General features: G+C 41.4%; 1 long non-coding RNA gene across 4 annotated transcripts in view; it reads left to right on the forward strand.

Annotated features, from left to right (window-relative positions):
* LOC137633444 (uncharacterized) overlaps positions 1-16,556 on the forward strand; it is a 58,361-nt gene that overhangs the window by 18,181 nt on the left and 23,624 nt on the right. For 2 of the 4 annotated variants that reach the window (XR_011042220.1, XR_011042222.1), the window contains exon 4: positions 15,802-15,972. The exons of the other annotated variants lie outside the window; for them this stretch is intronic. This is a non-coding gene — a long non-coding RNA (uncharacterized lncRNA). The remainder of the gene's footprint in view (positions 1-15,801; positions 15,973-16,556) is intronic. 4 annotated transcript variants of the gene reach the window in all.

The following is a 16,556-nucleotide window of genomic DNA, read 5'->3' on the forward strand; positions in this document are numbered from 1 at the left end:
TCTCTGCACAGCTGACCTCAAACCACTGCAGGTAAACCATGTTTCCTTGTTTTCCTAGTATTAAGATAATACCGACACGTCCCCATACCCTGACGAGGTGGTATTGGGAGAGTCCTATCCTAAGTTTCCATCTAAAGGACTACAGGTCAACTTCCTAGGATGTGTCACACTGCATACCTTCACACACAACTTATGTAGGCCGCAGCACTTGCACAGCAAGACGCTAGCGAGGTTCAGGGACTCTTTATTACTGAGTACTTACACACTCAAATATTGAGTCCCCAGGCAAAAGCCAAAGCCAGTAATTGCTGGGACTTACCACCCTTCCTAAGGGTTGAGTCACCCATATTAAATAGCGTGGTTTGTATTTCAGTTACGGATCAAATGACAAATTCATAGATAATTTGTATTTCTCCTAACTATACAAACCTTAGCTATTTAATCAAACTTGCCCTCCAGCCCTATCCCCCGTGAAGTCCTACCTCCAAGCAAAGTAAGCTCAAGCACAGGTGTGTTTGAGGGGGAGGGGGGTAGCAAGCTACCCTCCCTACCCCCCCGCTAACTAGCGGTGGAGTAGTAAACCCTCGTTAAAATTCTAATGGCTCATCATTTCAGCTACGCCGAAAGTAATAACCCTTATTAACCCTGGATAGGTACGGTGGGTCGTTTGCGACCCCGAGCGTCAAAAAAAAACAGGTTTTTCTCACGTGACTCACCCCTGTGACTGAATTTGTGGGTGATCGACCTGCAGGAGGTGTCTCCCCTACACGCTCTAGTAGTGTCCAGATGTGCATTGCTGTAGCTGTACTCCTTCCCCGATTTCTGAGACGCGTCGGGGTCGTTCGCGTCCGAGTTTACCCTTCTGAGGTAGTTTGCATAATTATCAAAGTTATTACGTATTATGAAATTGTCGTAGAATGGTGCAACTTGTATAGGTTATCAGTTGTGGAAAGTCTTGGTGGATTGTTTGGCTACCATGTGCATGTTTTTTTTTTTTAGTTAAAATGTCGTTCATCACCACGAGGACCATTTTACCGCGAGTGCCCCTTTTTCATTTTTTTTCATTTTTTTGCCAAGTCATTTTTCCGTAAGATATTGCCAAATAGTGTCGTAAAACTTTTGCTTGTTTAGTGTTGGAAAGTGTGTCTAGATGATCTGGCTACCCATGCATGACTTTGTTTTTGTCAGATACGACGTAGTTATTGGTATATTGGGTATTTAACTGCGGTTACCAATTTCTGTTTTTTTTTCAATATTTGTAAAAATTACTACGTAGTAAGGAATTGCCGTATATTATTCATTTTTTTTTCATGTTTATGTGTTAGAAAGTGTGCCTTGATGGTTGGGCTAACACGTGCATGTCTTTTTTTTTATCTGAGATGTCGTATATTAGAATGTCGGGCATTTTACCGCGAGTGTCCCTTTTTAATTTTTTTAAATTTTTTTGCCAAGTCATTTTTCCGTAAGATATTGCGAAATAGTGTCGTAAAACTTTTGCTTTTTTAATGTTGGAAAGTGTGTCTAGATGATCTGGCTACCCATGCGTGATTTTGTTTTTGTCAGATACGACGTAGTTATTGGTATATTGGGTATTTAACTGCGGTTGCCAATTTCTGTTTTTTTTTCAATATTTGTAAAAATTTACTACGTAGTAAGGAATTGCCGTATATTATTGATTTTTTTTTCATGTTTATGTGTTAGAAAGTGTGCCTTGATGGTTGGGCTAACACGTGCATGTCTTTTTTTTTTATCTGAGATGCCGTATATTAGAATGTTGGGCATTTTTCCTCGAGTGCCCCTTTTTATTTGTTTTGCATTTTTTTGCTTAGTCATGTTACCGTAAGGAATTGGCAAGTAGTGTCGCAAAACTTATATTTTTATAGTGTTGGAAAGTGTTTCTAGATGATCTGGCTACCCATGCCTATTTTTTTTTTAGCCAGATATGGCGTATATATAAGTATGTGTTCGATTTTCCTGTGATTGCCATTTTTTCGTTTTTTCCCATTTCTTTCAAAATTACTACGTACTAAGGAACTATCACAAAGTAATATTTCATTTATATGTTTATTTGTCGGAAAATATGCCTTGATGGTTTGCCTAGCACGTGGCTGAAATTTTTTTTTTCTGAAATGCCGTATATTAGAATGGCCATTTTTCCACGAGTGCCCCTTTTTATTTGTTTTGCATTTTTTTGCTTAGTCATGTTACCGTAAGGAATTGGCAAGTAGTGTCGCAAAACTTATATTTTTATAGTGTTGGAAAGTGTTTCTAGATGATCTGGCTACCCATGCCTATCTTTTTTTTAGCCAGATATGGCGTATATATAGGTATGTGTTCGATTTTCCGGTGATTGCCATTTTTTCGTTTTTTCCCAATTCTTTCAAAATTACTACGTACTAAGGAACTATCACAGAGTAATGATTCCTCTAGATGTTTATTTGTCCGAAAATTTTGTTTACTTTTTTTTTGATTGAATATCATCAAATTTTTTTAGCTAAAATATTGTTTTACATTTTTTTTTTCGATTTTATTTCCCTTCAAAAAAAATTTTTTGGGTCAGAATTTTAATTTTATAGTCGTAAAATAATCGACAATTATCCAGCAACCCACCATACAATTTTCATGCATATCCAATAATAATTAGATTAGTAAATAACACCTTGAAATTGACATACCCTTCCTACATTTCAAGTGGCAGATTAGGGAGTCTGAGTCAGTGTGGTTGGCGGCCATTTTGTGGACATATCCGAAGCGTAAGCTGCCCTATCTATATATATTCTTGTTCCCTATAGAATTTGTGATATTTTGGTATATTTTTACCTGCATAAATATCATATTATATATTAAATATATGTATTTTTTTACGAAATTTCCAAGTACTCAAAAAATTACCTTTAGATATGGCCCCTGATATAAATGTAATTTACAAAATAATGAAGATTTTTTTACATATTTCTATTTTAGGATAACATATGTTTATTCCCTAAAAAAATTAGCCACTTCCTATTTCATTTGGGTACCAAAAAAAATTCATGAAATTTGGACAATTTTTTTTGGCCAAAAAAAGTTACCCTTTTTTTCTCATTTCAGATCTTCACCTCCATGGGTCTGACTTCATCCAAAATACATCAAGATGTGTCCTAAACATTCAAGAATCAATTCCTAAAAGGATTTGTGTATATATGTATAAACTTTTTTTTTATGAATTTTTATGTCAGGTCTTTTTTTTTCTACTTAATTTTTTAAAATTATTTATAATAAATAGTTTTTCTGCAGATGAGTAGTATCTATCTTTACAGTTGTTTTAAGCATTCATTGAAGTTTTTTTTGGCAAAAGAAAAAAGGAGGTTACTGCAAAAACTGATTTTTCAAGAATTTTTTTTGGCGTCGGGGTCGTTCGCGTCCGAGTATACCCTTAAAGGGGTGTCCGAGGACCGTACCTATCCAGGGTTAAATAGCTAAGGTTTGTATAGTTAGGAAAAATACAAATTATCTACGAATTTGTCATACTTATTTTCATCTTTCTTTTTTAAAAAGCTAGCACTTTTTGGGCTCAAGCCATGTCGTCCTGATGGAAGTTCCTCTAAGGTAGCTTCCTAGGGTATATTACAACTACGGCGATATTCCCAGAGAATTTACCTTAAGGTACCCAGAATTCTAACTCCTGGAGTGAATATCCCTAATAAAAGAGCCAGGGATATCGTATAAATCAGAGGACGTATTCTTGACACGCCACATGGCAATCTGTACCCCGAACAGAGTTAACACTTCGTAGGGGTCAAATGGCAAGAAAACGAAAACGAGAAAGAAAAGCGGAGAGCCGTTCGTAAGGCCCTCTCTTCTCCCGTTTTGTAAGCGTGCCCTGCGCCGATTCTGGCGCCATCTGCATTCCTTTTTGCGTAGCTATACAACTCGGTGTTTTTTCCCTGTGTTTCTACCAAAATCTTGGATTTACTCTTTAATTATGCTTTCTCCAACTTCTTCTGCTTCGGATAAGTTGAGTACTATTTCTTTTATGTATAAATGTAGGCTCTTGATTAAAATTAAAGTAATTAAAAGAGTTATCTTTGATACAAGAGCTGTTGCCTGCTGGAGGCGTCCTGGACGCTGTCGCTCGCTAGAATAGGATTTATTTGGTTAGCAGAGCGACGTTTCCAGCCCCTTTTGCTTTAATAATTAGCTGCTTAGCTTATTTAGGAATGCTGTTATGATGCTTTAGTATAGCGCCTGGCGAAAGTTTTGCCTAGGCTGACCGACACTAGTCTTCGTAGCCTAGTTGTTGGCCCTTGTACTTCCTGCATGATAATTAGTCTTCCAAGTGTGATTTTATACTGTTAAAGCGTTAGGCAACGTTATACATATAAGCCTTTTTCGAGTATTTTCCAAGATAGTATTGGAGTGAGTTTCGGTGATTTAGGTAATCGATTCTCTTAGTGCCTAGGCTAGGTTGTCTTAGGCTATTAAAATATTGTCTGTTTCCCCGTTTGCTCCCTTCTCTTCGGGGAAGGGGCAAACCCTTTCCCTCTGCTTAAGCCTTAGGCTTAACTCTAGTGGTTTGTTTGAATTAATTTTCAAATATAACTAGGCTGGAGTAGTACTGTACCTTCCTGCTCCAACTGGTTTGGTTCAGAGAAGGACAGTACAGCAGTGTATTAGTCTGAGTCCGTGTTGGTCTAGCGTGGGGCAGAGTCTCCCTTGCTGCCCGACACGGGCATAGGAGGTTTATCCTCCTTTGATCACCTTAGAGGGTTTCTGTAGTTATGATCCCTTCGCTCGGTGACCCCTCAGACTTGTCCTCTTTGCTGTTCCGGGTTCGGGATATGTTCCCTTTCCGGATTAGCAATTCCTTCCTTGCCTTGGTTTTAGGGAGGCAGCCAGTAGTGCCGGCCTCCCTCCCTGGATTTTCCCTGGCTGAGATGGGCTTTCTTAGTTGGGGATGATCCTTAACCAAGGCAAGGTTGGACAGGACCCTCTGTCCTTCCCTTCTGTTTTTTCCGTTTTCCTTTGTGTCAGCCGTCTCACATCCGTACCTAGCCTAGGTTAGGATGGGGAGCTGACGTGGTCCCCTGTCGGCCGGCAGAGTGTGCCGACCGGCAGAGGCCCTATCCCTTGAGTGCTGCCCGGTCCTTCCTTGGTCCCTCAACCGCTGCCGTCTGTAGATTCAGTAAGCAGTGGTTAGGAAGCCTGACTTAGTGTCTCCCCTTCCTCTCGGCACTCTTTCGGGTGTCGGGCGTGGAGGTACATAGCCTCTGAGCCCGGCACCCATTCTGTTGTCTTCTTTTGTGTTGTCCTTGCCGTCTGCCGGCCTAGTGGCCGGCCGTCGGTAGGGGGGTGTTCGCTAGTTCTCTTGCTGTCGGTCGGCGGTGGTTATTTGCCTTTGCTGGCCGGTCTCCTTGCTCACCTGCCGGGCTATGAGTGGGGGCCGGCAGCCGGGCGCTACCCGGTTCGGATGCCAGCCGGCAGGGTTTACTCACCGCTGCCGGCCGGCCTGCTACATCGCTCGGTTGGCCGGCCACTAAGAGTGATGGCCGGCAGCTGGGTGCCAACCGGGTAGCTACGGACCGGCAACCACTACCGACCGGTTCAGGCATAGGAACTGGAGTTCTCCCCCGTCTGGGTGATCCTAAGTTGCATACTTGAGACCTACCTTTGGAAAGGGGGGGGGGGGGGAGTACTGACCGGCAAGAGCCGGCCGGCACACCACCCTCATGTACTGTATCAGTTCTTCCCTGTATGGTGTATTCTACCAGGGGAGACCATGATATAGTAGGTTACAACACTGTCTTTTCTAACTTACTTGTGTTGCCTTGTGCAGTCACTTGGTGTTGCCTTACAGGGATGAAAAGAGAATTCTTTTCATCTTTAGCCAGAATGGTAAAATCTTACCTTAGGTGTGAGCTACACCTAATTTCCCTCGGGAAATATGATCTTTGGTTATTCTAGCAAAGACTAACCATTTGATTTTAATGGCTGGTGGGCTTCCACAGGTGATTGTGTAGGATTCACAAGTATGTGTCTTTCCCTTATTCTTTGTGGTCTTGCACGACCCGTTGCTGTTGGCCTTACAGATAAGAAAGTGAGTTCTTTCTTGTCTACTATCCGGTATTTTAAAATCATTCCTTAGGCGGGAGCTACACCTATTTCCTTTGGAAATTTTCCATTGGTTAATCTGGCATAGATTAACCATACGATTTTATTATCTGGAAGGCTACAACAATTGGTTGTGCGGGAAATACAAGGATGTGTCTTTCCTTTCCGATTTGTTATGCTACTGTGCATATCCAGTGATACGTAGTTCACTTGATACTCATGGAAATTTCTTCTCTTTACAGGAGGACCATCCGTAGTGCGGATGTGTTTTCTGCAACGTCCGCAGTAGGACTTCTGCGGACATGGTTTTGAAGGAGGCGTGTGGCATGCGCTGTCTCCACGGATGTTCTCCGGTATTGGGTCCCTCAGGTATGTTTCGTATGCACTAACCTATTTATTGAGGCTTTTGCTTTTCGCTTCGCTCAAAATCCGTTTTTGTCTCCCCTAGAACGGTGGATTCAAGGGATATAGCTAGGGAGAAGCTTCGTACCTGGGTGAGGGGCTTTCAGAAGATCACCTCTGGACCTTATCTTCCAAGTGAGAAGATGAGGGCTTCCTTTTCCCTAGGGCATCAACTGTTACAGTGATTCCCCAGCCTCAAGAGGAGGTCCCCCTAATTCAGATCCCGGTGGATGCTGAAGTCGCGGTCGCCTTGCTTAGCATCCAGTTGGACGACAGGATGTCAGACGTGTCCGAACGTCTGGAGGAAGACCTCCTGGCAGAAGGCCAGGATGAAGTTCGAGCTCCGGACAAGGTAGCGGAAGAGGCCGAGAGATGTCGGCTGCTCCGGTTCAGGTCCTTGAACCTGCTCCCTCAACATCGTCTGCTCTCGCAGTAGAGCAGGCCCTCCCTCCATTGTTGGCTTGATCCAACAAAGGCAGAGGGAGAAGAATGGGAAGGCAGCTGCATTGTAACTGCAGGGGCATATCCGGACTGCTATGTCCGGTTGAGGGAGGTACCAGCTTCAAAGGAAGAGACAGAGCCGGAGGAGGTCGTAGTGATAGACCATGCTAGGCTCATGCTTTGCTTTCATCTTCGATGAAAGAGAGGGGCTTCATGAACTCAAAGGTAGCTGTATTTGAGTAAGAGGCTCCCTTCCTTTGTGTCCTCTCCTGCCAGAGCCTTCCCCCTTTTCGCTGAAAGGGTTTGCGGCGGTTTTGAAAACAGTCGAGGCTGGCAAGCCTTTCCCCTCCCTGGTGGAGTGTAAACCCTTGGTGCTGGCCTTTAGAAAGGAAGATTAAGTAAGCAAAACAAGGACTGGAAGGACGTCCATCTTACCTTCTCAGTCCAGATGTGGGAGGCGGATTTTGCCGGATGCCGGTTCGGCGAGATCCTCTCTAAGCTGTCTGGCTTTCTTTTGCGGAGAGAACTCGAGACAAAAGAAAGACTGGCTGCCTCTTTGTCTCTTCAGTCCACTTTTGAGACGATGACAAGTGAACCCAAGGTCCATGAAATGTTCATGGTTGTGATCAAGACTCATCTGGCCACTGTGACGAAGGATCTTTACAGCTCCGTCAGGGCGAAGAGAGCCTGTAGGGAGTTCGTGTTCGCCCGGGCTACGATGAGGCACGAGCCAAGGAAACTAATCTCCTCCAACAGTTGGGACAAAGACCTTTTCCCTAGTGAATCGGTCAAAGAGGTTGATAGGGCCGCCACGGAGGATAGAAATCTTCTCCAGGAGTGGGGCCTGTCTACCAAGAGAAATTCTTCCCCGGATGGGGTCCCCAACCTTTGAGGAAGACTAAAAGGATTAGGATACTTTCTCGGCCAGCTAAGTCAAGTAGACAACAGCAGCAACGGCATTTGCTGATGCCCTCAGTGCCCCAGATGGTGGCAAAAACCCCGACCACACTTCAGTGGGTTCCCCAATCCGTGTCGACACAGTCTCCGGCATTCAACCCATCGTTCGAGGGTCAGTCAACTTCCTGTCGAGCAAGACTAGAGGAGCAGCCAGAAGTTCGTCTAGGCGCCCCTCAAGGAGAAGGGGTTTCATGGGTGGTCGCGGTCAGAGAGGCAAGACCTCAGGACAACAGTCCGAGTGAGATGATATTGGTAGGAGGGAGTCTCCAACGCTTTCGGGATCGGTGGACCTTCGATCCCTGGGTCCACAGCCTACTCAAGAAGGGACTGGGCTGGAGCTGGTACAGCACCCCATCCCCATACCCTCGGGGTTTTTCCGACACTCCACCCCCGTTCTGGAGGAGTTCATTCAAGAACTGTTAGAGGAAAAGTGATCCGAAGGGTAAAGTCCATCTAATTCCAAGGGAGGCTGTTTTGTGTTCCCAAGAAGGACTCGGAAAACTCGGAGTCATTCTGGACTTGTCGCCACTTAACAAGTTCATAGCGAACTACAGGTTCAAGATGCTAACAATGCAACACATAAGGACCTTACTGCCCAAGAGGGCATTTACCGACTCCATAGTTTTGTCAGACGCCTATTGGCACGTTCCAATCTATTGTCGATTCTCCTCCTACCTAAGGTTCAGGCTACAACGAAGACTATACGCCTTCAGAGCCATGCCTCTCGGGCTAAAAATAGCCCCAAGGATTTTCACGAAGCTTGCGAACGTAGTTCTCAGTCAATTACGCCTAAAGGGAATTCAGGTAGTAGCCTACCTGGATTTTTGGCTGGTGTGGGCAGCATCCAGGACAGAATGCTTGCAAGCTTCCCTGTATGTGATCCATTTCCTAGATTATCTAGGCTTCAAGATCAACAGAAAAAGTCTCAACTTTCTCCATCTCTAAGTTCCGGTGGGTGTGGATCCACTGGGACCTAATGTCACACCGTTTTCTCCGTCATGGCGGAGAAAAGAAAGGAGATAGCTGGTTCTGTCAAGAGACTTCTAGATTCCGTATGGATATCAGATGCGAACTGGAGAGTGTACTGGGGTCTCTCCAGTTTACTTCGGTGACAGACCCGGTGCTAAGAGCACAGCTAAAGGATGCAACCGGAGATTGGAGTAGTTATGTATCAGATGCGCGAAGAGATCTGAGAAGACCAGTTCCGCTTCGTCTAAATACTCTTCTCAGGCCTTGGTCCCAAGCCAGACTTCTTAGGAAGTCGGTTCTTCTTCATCCACCTCCCCCGTCAATGAAGAGTCACTCAGACGCCTCGAAGGAGGGATGGGGAGTTCACTCTCATCAGAAAAAGGCCCAAGGGTCTTGGTCCAGTCTATTCAAGACCTCTCACAGTCATTTTCTAGAGGCTATGACAGTCCTTCTTTCCTTAAAGAAAGTCTCCCCGCGTCGCTCGATCCACATTAGGTTGGTGCTGGACAGCGGGGGAGTTGTGAGATGCTTGAATCGACAAGGATCAAGGTCACCACCTCTCAACCAGGTGATGTTGGCCATCTTCCGATTTGGGGGAAGAAGAAGTGGTACCTGTCAGCAGTTCACCTTCAAGGAGTCCGCAATGTGACAGCGGACGCTCTATCCAGGTTCACACCGATAGAGTCGGAATGGTCCCTAGACGCAGGATCATTCTCTTTCATTCTGAGTCAAGTCCCAGAACTGCAGCTAGACCTCTTTGCGACGAAAGACAACAAGAAGTTGCCCCTGTATGTGTCCCCGTACGAGGACCCCTTGGCGGAAGCAGTGGACGCGATGTCCCTCGACTGGAACAGATGGTTCAGGATTTATCTGTTCCCTCCTCACAACCCTCTGTTGAGGGTCCTCAACAAACTGAGATCATTTAAGGGAGTAGCGGCAGTAGTGGCCCACAAGTGGCCGAACAGTGTGTGGTTCCCTCTGGCATTGGAGCTACGGTTGGAGTTTCTACCGCTACCAGATCCAGTTCTGACCCAGCGAGTCCAGAAGTCAATTGTCTGCGCTTCATTACAGAAAACCCGGACCCAGCAGCTCATGATTTTCTTTCCTTAACAGGTGAGAAAGTGTTTCGGGATTTCGAAAGCCAGCATAGACTTCCTAGAGGATTATAAGTGCAAACCTATTAAAAGGCAATATGAGTCATCTTGGAGAGAATGGGTAGCCTTTGTCAGGCGAAGAATCCGCAGGAGATCACGACGGACTTCTGCTTATCTTTCTTCATCCATCTCCATGGTTATGGATCGGTAGCTAACACGATTTTAACATGTAGGTCTGCTTTGACAAGACCCATTCTATATGCCTTCCAGGGCGACCTCGCTAACGAGATCTTTTATAAAAGTTCCGAAAGCCTGCGCTAGGCTCAGACCTTTAGCACCTCCAAAGCCCAATTCATGGTCTTTAGAAAAGTTCTTCATTTTGCTTCGCTGTTGAACAATAAGGGGTGTGCGTTAAAGGATTTGACCCATAAGTTATCCTCCTTTTTGCACTCGCGTCCGGGGCCAGGGTTAGTGAGATCATACCCCTCTCGAGAGAGGAAGGTCGTGTTCAGTTCCTGGATGGGTAAACTGAACCTGTTTCCGGATCCTACGTTTCTCACCAAGAACGAGTTACCCACCATCAGGTGGGGTCCCTGAAGAATCTGCCCTCTGAAAGAAGATGCATCTCTATGTCCAGTAGAATGCCTAAAGGTATATCTTCGTAGAACTTCAGACTTCAAGGGTGGTCAACTGGTCAGGGGAGAAACGTCAGGCTCAAATTTTATCACTGAAACAACTAAGGGCGAAAATCACATATCTTATTCGCAGAGCGGATCCTGACTGTTCACCCACAGGTCACGATCCGAGGAAAGTTGCTTCATCCTTAAACTTCTTTAGTTGTAGGGATTTTGAACATCTTCGTTCGTACACTGGCTGGAAGTCTTCCAGAGTGTTCTTTCGTCACTATGCGAAGCAAGTGCAGCAACTAAGAGGTTCTGTGGTAGCAGTGGGTTGCGTCGTTAACCCTGCTGTTTAACTCTGCGAGGAACAGTAGCTTAATTGGGACAATTAATTCCAGGGTGAGTATGTAGTCACATGCTGTACTACAAACTATGTGAGGGTACTGGGTGACCCACGTTGACTGTTCCACTTTCAAAGGTGAACCTAGCATAAGTGCAAACATGCGTGCCGAGCGTTTCTAACGCTAATGTGACTGATTAGTAATACAGACTTTTGACTTTGATACTTTGGTATCTTAAAAGTGGCTCCAATGTTTTTCTTTCAGACAAACAAGTTTCTGTTTACTCTCATACTTATGCTTAAAGTTTTGGTTATCCTCCTCTTATATATATATATATATATATATATATATATATATATATATATATATATATATATATATGAGTGTGGTTAACCTGTTTGTTTATTGTCTGTCAATAAACTGGTCCTTGAGAACCTTGCGTCTCCTTCACCTGTGAGCATTCATTCTATGTATATTTACCCGGGGATAATTCTAATAGAATGTTCCTTTATGCAAGCTAATATTGCATTGGTTTATGCTTTCCCTTAGCTGGAGGACTCCATCCCATAAAGGGATGGTGGCGGATTTACGAGTTTCCTCCTAAGCGGATATAAACCTTTGTCCAATACGTGTTTTGAGCGGAGGACTGGTCGATATTTCATATTGACACAGTGATTCTTTTCGAACTTTGCTTTACCTAGTATGGGGTGAGACCACTATACTCGCTTGCCTGGGGTTCATACTTAGATATATGTACTCTTCGAGACTTTCCCAGAGTCTAGTAAGACTCTTCCCTGTTGGGGGCAGGAAGCTCTATCATGGTTTATGATTAGTTGAAAAGATGTATGACGGTAACATCTTAGGTCTCTAGGTCGCGTCGACTGGGGGAAATACTTCTGAGGAGTACGGCACATTTTGAGAATCCACAGATACAGTAATGCTCTGGTATACTTCCATCAGGACGACATGGCTTGAGCCCAAAAAACGGATTTTGAGCGAAGCGAAAAATCTATTTTTGGGTAAGATGGCCATATCGTCCTGATGGACCCGCCCTTCCCTTTCTATGAAAGGGCCGTAGGACCCCTCCCTACATACAGTATCTGTAGCACCTCGTGTTTCGCTACAAGGAATGCAGATGGCGCCAGAATCGGCGCAGGGCACGCTTACGAAACGGGAGAAGAGAGGGCCTTACGAACGGCTCTCCCCTTTTCTTTCTCGTTTTCGTTTTCTTGCCATTTGACCCCTACGAAGTGTTAACTCTGTTCGGGGTACAGATTGCCATGTGGCGTGTCAAGAATACGTCCTCTGATTTATACGATATCCCTGGCTCTTTTATTAGAGATATTCGCTCCAGGAGTTAGAATTCTGGGTACCTTAAGGTAAATTCTCTGGGAATATCGCCGTAGTTGTAATATACCCTAGGAAGCTACCTTAGAGGAACTTCCATCAGGACGACATGGCCATCTTACCCAAAAATAGATTTTTCGCTTCGCTCAAAATCCGTTATATATGACATATCTGTTTTTGACGTTGTTAATAGTTTATATAGGACATATCTGTTTTGACGCTGTTACTGTTTTTAGAATGATATATTGTTAAATTATTCTCATCATTTATTTATATCCTTATTTCCTTTCCTCACTAGGCTATTTTTCCCTGTCGGAGCCCTCGGGCTTATAATATCTTGCTTTTCCAACTAGGGTTGTACCTTGGCTAGTAATAATAATAATAATAATAATAATAATAATAATAATAAACCAAAATTTCTCCATTTTTCTTAATTGTGTTGTCATTTGTGATTTTATTTCTCTTTAAATTATTATTGTTTATTAATTTTGATATTGTTTCTAAGCTTATCAGCTGGATAAACGTACGAAATTATCAATAAATTACTGAAAGGAAATGGTTAACAAATAATTTATGATAGTTTACGATGAATTATATTCCGTTTTCTATGGGAATCACTAAAGAATCTCGGTAGCACCTTTTGGAATGAATAAAAAATAAAAACTGCTTATTTAGATATTTTTTAAGTAGTTTTGTTGCATTTTTAGTGATGAAATAAATTTATATTATATAATAAATCATATAAATTACTATTTCATTCAAATTGTATTATATATTATTAAAATACTGTACAATATTTTGTATATATATAAAATTAACGGTTTCAATAATTTTTACTCAATTTCGTAATAAAATATTAAGCTAGGACTATAAAAAATATATGATAATATTCAAGAATAAATGTCTAATTTTCGTTATAAAATAAGAAATAGATTTAAAACGCTAAAATCATCTTATCTAAAAATCTTCTACAGCAAACGTCTCCATAAATAATAATATATTGGATATATAGTATTATGATCAAATTAAGTTATTTTTTATAAATATGACGATAAAAAAATATATATATATTAATATGATCATATAGGATGTAAGTTTATTGAGAGAATCACAAATTGATTATATCTATTGAAAGAAATTCAAAATAACACTTCCAGCTCGTTAACTTGCTGGAATGCAAGCAAGACCACCCTTTTACAATAAGCATAAACCTAATATATGTGAAATTGATAATAAAAAAGAACAAGAATTAATATTAATTATATATTAAACAATATTTTATCTAAAGCATTACAAAATATATATTAACTAGAAGAAATCATTAAAAGAACACTTATTGCTCGCTAACTCCCTTGAACATCAGGTCTACCCTTAAAAATAAGCCTAAAAAAACATAATATATGTGAAATTATTAGCTAAAATCAAGAAATAATATTAAATAGATGTTGATGAATATAATTTATTGAAATAATCACAAAATATATAATAATTGGAAGATTTATTTAAAAAGAACAGCTCCAGCTCGTTAAAATAATAAGCGTAAATAACATAATATATGTGAAACTAATAATAAAAAACAAGAATTAATATTTATTATATATTGAAAGATATAATTCTATCAAAAGCATTACAAAATATATGTTAATTAGAAGAAATAGTTAAAAAGAACACTGCTCGTTTCACTCGCTGGAACGCCAGCGATCAGCTGAGAAACAATAACAGTAATCAGAGTGACTCGGCGAAATGCGATAACGGTACGAAGCCTATTTTAACGAATTACGTCACTTTCCTGTAACTTCCTGTATCGTTACAGACACGGGAAAACTCCTGTACGTCATTTCATGTCTGTAACTTCCTGGTACAGGTCAGTTTCAACGTTATTTGTGTAATTGTTATGTCTAAAGTGATGGTGATTTAGACCACACCCTTCTACTATATGTGAGCTGGTGATGTTAGTCAAACAAGGCTAGTTTAAGCTATGTACAGTTGGCCTTCACTAATTCCGGCACACTGACGTCTCCTTAGCATGTCGTGAAGTGTACCGGAATTAGTGAAGACAGCTGTACATATTTTTTTTTACGATGTTTTTACTATTTTATCTTGTTTCTTTTCCTCTCGTTATTTTGAAGTTTATATACGAAAGAATTATTTTATTATTATTATTGTTCTTAAACTCCTGTTATTATTTTCCTTGTTTCCTTTCCTCACTGGGCTATTTTTCCTTAATGGGATCCTTATGAGTCTTATAGCATCCTGATTTTCCAATTAGGGTTGTAGCTTAGCCAGTAATAATAATAATGAATCAATTTTATTTATGAGGAAAATATTTTATATCTTTGAAATATGACATTATGAAGATAGATTTACAATTTACGAAATAGGATATTTATTGATAAACTGAGGATACTAGAGTCCTAAGGGGGTCACAACCTCCCCCATAGGTAAGTAGGTAAAAACATGGCTCCTAGGTTAGGTTAGGTTGCGGAACCTCGGGTTATGTGGTGCTCTTGCGTTTGATTCCCTGGGTGTATGTATAATGACGGTAGTTTAAGGGGGTTCGCAGGGGTCGTTAGCCCTCCCTTAAGTAGGTAAGGACATGGCTATTAGGTTAGGTTATGTGGTGTTCTCGTGTAGACGTTCTGCAGAAAAATGGCCACAGTTTATATTGTACAGCGTCCACATCTTACGAACGACTAGAAAAGGGGAAGAAAATTCCCATTTTCTATGCACCTGAGAGGAACTGGCCGCTGATATACAAAGGCTCCTGTTTCCCTATTTAAATGTGGTTTTTTTAGTCGTTACTTATGTAATTTAACAGTGAACGTCAATTTCAGATGGAGCACATTATTTACTACTAGAAAACCTATATTCTCTATCTGTTCGTTTCCGTTGCTGGGCGGAGGGATTTGCCTTTCCATTGGCACTTTCTTAGTTGTCTTCTCTAATCTAGTTCATTTATTTCCTTTACTCTTTTTTTTCCCTCATCGGGTATATATATTCTTTTCCTTCCTCTATTCCTTCTTCCTTAAACAGAACGTTTCCTAATATCTTCTTTTCCTCCTCTTTTCCATTTCCTCTTCTGTAGTTCTATTATTTTCCTTCTCTTGTCGCTGACATCAGGACAGTAAAGAGTGAAATAAAATAATTTTCTGACTTGATCTATAATTTTAACAATTTTACACAGAGTCCGTTCTAACCAACTACAAAGATCCTAGTTTTAAAATGGATATGATTTGAAAAATATAGGTTTTCCTCAAGTATTTCCTTTAAAATTGTTCAAAGTTCCATTAAATAAACAAGGAGCCCTTAATTAAAATTATTAGGAATATTGTACTACAGTACACATATATCCATTTCTGTAATGTATTTATACGGTAATTCTAAATTGTATTACAGGTAGGAAAACATTGTATGAAATGTTGCTTATATAACAGTAAAGAATAGGGTAAATGGCACTTTTCATCGCATGTTGTTACAAAAACATTATGAAAATAATAACCGAAGATAATATTCCTATTGTTCATGATTGTGTCTTTCCAGATAAGGGAGAATTAAGCCAGAGTGATTCAGTTATCTGCACTCTTAAATTCTCGCCTCGGAAAGATCATTCTTTACCCGAGGGGAAATTCTTGCGCCGTCAGAAGCGGAGACTTTAGCCATGGCCGCAACAAGCGTGGCAGACAAACGGGAATACTACGAGGAGCAGGAAAAGTAAGTACCGATGTTTAGAAGTGTTTAAGTTTATTTGGTAACGGATGTTTACTTATAACTTAAGACTGGGGAACTTTCAAAAGAAAGAAATGAGAAATGATTTAAATAAGTGCAAAATGAAAATCGAATTGACCGAGTATTTGTTCCTACGCAAATGCAAACCCTTTGATAGGAATGTGCTTTCAGAACTTTTAGACCTATACCTAGGTGGCGCTAGTTACTGCCTATTGGCAAGGAGACCCTACCGACCTGACATACCCCACTGGGCTCTCACTTTGTTTTCAATAGCTGTAGTTACTCAAGGGATACTTTCCACTTTGTAAAGTTAGAAGAGACTCTTTACTCATGGTAAGCAGCTCTTCTAGGGTGAAGGATACTCCAGAATCAAACCATTGTTCTCTAGTCTTGGGTAGTGCTAAAGTCTCCTTACCATGGTCTTCCACTATTTTGATTGCTTACTACTTCTCTTGTAGTTTATCTCTATTTCCTTTTCTCACTGGGTTACTTTTCCTCGTTGAAGGCCTTGGGCTTATAGCATCATGCTTTTCCAACTAGGGTTATAGCTTAGCTAGTAATAATAATGA

The sequence above is a fragment of the Palaemon carinicauda genome, chromosome 43 (genome assembly GCF_036898095.1).
Source record: "Palaemon carinicauda isolate YSFRI2023 chromosome 43, ASM3689809v2, whole genome shotgun sequence".
NCBI classification, from domain to species: Eukaryota; Metazoa; Arthropoda; class Malacostraca; order Decapoda; family Palaemonidae; genus Palaemon; species Palaemon carinicauda.